We start from the raw sequence: 3,504 nt of genomic DNA on the forward strand, positions 1-3,504 counted from the left end.
TCTCTCTCTCTCTCTCTCTCTCTCTCTCTCTCTCTCTCTCTCTCTCTTTCACTTTGTTTTATTTTCATAGTTTTCTTATTTGAATGAATAAGAAATATGTGACGAACATCGCACCTACGTTTTCCTGTTGACGGTGATGTGTGATAGGGCGCATCTTTACTTTACTGAAACATGACGAAATCGATTCATTTTTTTAATATACATTATAATTTTGGGGTAGTATATTATATAGATACGCAAAATCAAGTGCGGCAACCACCTACTTCACTCAAAATAACAGAACTTTTTCAAAATTTTATATATCTGAAAAACAACCAAAAATTCTCTCTGGATCTATACGTACTGAGATTGTACTAAACCTGTACTAAAATTGTACTAAATAGAAAAAAAATGAAAGAAGACCGTGACTGAGTAGACTGATGGAACGATTTAAAATTACCGTTATTTTGGGTGAAGTAGGTGGTTGCTGCACTTGATTTGTGTATTTATACAATATACTACCCCAAAATTACAAAATTATAAGGGAATGTCGTCTCAAACGGGCCACCACCGAAATTTTTGGCAGTTGACATATAAACGTCAAACCGATCAGCGTCATGTTAATGATTCATCGGCAGCTAAGTTTTAGTGGTATTTCGAAGAGTAAAGTGATAAAAAAAAATTACTGTCAAAATTTTCTGAATAAACGTTTTTAGTGCATTTTGCCGACAACCATTGTGTGATATTTTCTTGGTAATTTTTGAAGGTAAATATATCATACGTGTTGTAGAAAGTGCATATTTTCAGTGTATAAAGTCGATTTTGATGTTATTTCATCATAGAAATTTGTTGTGCCGTCATGCAAAAATGGCGTGTTTTGGCTCAAACGGTTCACTTTTGTCGTCTCAAACGAGCCACCCAACATTTTCTTTGTATGCAACTGAGACACTATTTTTATGATGAAATATCTTGTTAAAAGCAATAACATGACATTTTAAAGTGAATATATCGCTTCTTTTCATATATTCAGGTGGAAAATTGTTGTGCCAAAAAGTATGCCAAAAATTTACTTGTGAAAACCGCCTTCCAGATGATGGTGACGATGCAGAAGATTTCGACGGTTAATCATTCTTAATTTTCATGTCGAAAGCACATAAATGAATCGGCAATTCCACACGAAATCAGAGAAGAGTTGTAATGGAGCTTGGAATCTTGTTTTCGATAGAAAATGAGAAAACCAAAATCTTAGAGCTGTAAGTGGTCCACATTGTTCTGAGTTCACCCAGTGTGAATTTTGCAAAAAATTGAAAAAATCGAAAAAATGGGTTTGCGCCAACTGAAATCGAACTGAGAAGTAGTTGACACATTGGCAAACCTACGGTATGGAATTGATGGGGCTACAAAAACCGCAAAGTTACCTACCCCATTCGACCCCATTGGGGCCCCGAAAAATGGGTTCAAAGTATAAAATGTGAAAAAAGTAAAAAACATGGGGTTTTTCTGGCACGTTTTTTGCGCCTATGTCACGCCGATTCAGATAGAAAAATAAAATTTCGTGTATACACCTCATTCAGTTCGTGTAATTGACGTCGGCAGGTGATTCATATCTTATTTTGGCCTCCTACGGTGTTTTGATCTGAGAAAACCGCTATTTTTTGCCAGAATACATGAAAATATGACCTTTTGCACATCGGTTTACCTATAAATTTGGTCTGAAACCGACATCTCTTCATAGGACAAACGAATGGTTGAAATCTGCATACAAAATCACATTTATGGCATTGAGAACTCACCTATAATGGACTGTTGCGAGTCTATTTTCACGTAATTTTGGATGATAAATCGATTTAGACTTATCTCAACCCTGCCTGAGGGGCTTGAAAGATCGAAAAATGTCCCTGCTTCAGAGTATGTTTTCAACTCGCAATACAAATACTTTCTTGCTTCAAAAATGCCCTATTCTGCATTCAATCGTGAATGGCTTTTATTTTTCAGCAAAAAAAAAAAACAAAAATATACCATTTTGCTTACCACTTTTGGCTCAATTCCAAGCTTTGTTATGCGCTAAATCCATCACGCTGAATAAATTCATACAATAGATTTATGCGATAAATGTGATGCGCTCGCTTTGCGATGAACGAAGTCTGTTGCTCTTCAGTTGTTCACGCATGAACGTTCATGCTTTGAAGTGAACGCATCGCGAAGCGAGCGCATCACATTTATCGCACAAATCTATCGCATGAATTTATTCAGCGTGATGGATTTAGCGCATAACAAAGCCTGCTCAATTCAGCGTTTTATATAGGAATTGGTCTGAAAAACGTTCATTTTGTCGGGGAGGTACCTCAAACATGCGTAATTCGATACTTTTATGTTAGAAAACTCCTATTTATTTTCGAAAATAATGAGGGTCTGTGAACAATAAAATACCCATTTTCTTATATTTTGGTCTCAAATCGACTTTTTCATTGAAAAATTCACTCAAAATGAAGATTTTACATATAAAACGCTGAATTGAGCCAGAAATGGTAAGCAAATTGGTATATTTTTGTTTGTTTCGCTGAAAAATAAAAGTCATTCACGATTTAATGCAGAATAGGGCATTTTTGAAGCTCGAAAAGTGTTTGTATTGCGAGTTGAAATAGAATCATAACAGCCCAAGTAACATTTTTTGTGTTTACGAATTATAATTCATGCATTAAATTTCATAATAATTAGTAGACTGGTGCAAATTGCAGCAAGTTACGAAAATACTGGCTCCCAACCCCTAGATATTTTTCTTAGGTCTAAAAAAGTGTGCCTAAAAATTTTCAGCTCAATAATATAAGATTGGATGTTAGCGCAAAATTCATGTAGACCTACCTTGACGATTTTATGCAAATTCACTTTTTTTCGTCATTTTTCTCCGAAATTATGAGAGATGTCGACTTGATGTCTCGAGCAATATTGTAGATGAAGTCAAAGTGCACAACTTTGGTGAAGACGATAAGTCGATTCCTCCGATTTTTGTAGGCGGTAACTCAAATTCTAGATTATTTTAGTCAAAATATCGATAAATTTGTATGAGAGGTACCCGTAAGTTGCTTCCGATTGACTTCAAACTTTCTGGGATTTCATTTTTTGGTGAAAAAATAAGATCCTGAAAGTTTCGTGCTGATCGGATCTTCACAAGTTTGGTTTTGATCCATACATTTATTTGAAATTCCCTTGAAATTTCACTTTGGTCGTTACATTCCAATGCGAATTGCCACAAAACCAATGAACATATTAAGACCATATTGCACTTGAATTATTCGATGATCTTCCATAATAAGAATCAGGAAAGGAACTGATCAAATCAAATCGATATAAGTTATTTAGAGCCCGTCAAAGTGTCGAAAACTGGTCAAATTCTCGAATTTTTCACTTAAATTTCGTACAAAAAGTACTATAACTTTGGATAGAGATATGATATCAATGCATATTGTGGCTTAAATAAAAGGTATTGAAGTTCTCTTGTATACAGTGTCAAGAATTAATATGCTG

This window comes from Sitodiplosis mosellana, unplaced genomic scaffold (genome assembly GCF_009176505.1).
Source record: "Sitodiplosis mosellana isolate CC-2019 unplaced genomic scaffold, AAFC_SMos_1.0 Smas_scaffold_3616, whole genome shotgun sequence".
Lineage (NCBI taxonomy): Eukaryota > Metazoa > Arthropoda > Insecta > Diptera > Cecidomyiidae > Sitodiplosis > Sitodiplosis mosellana.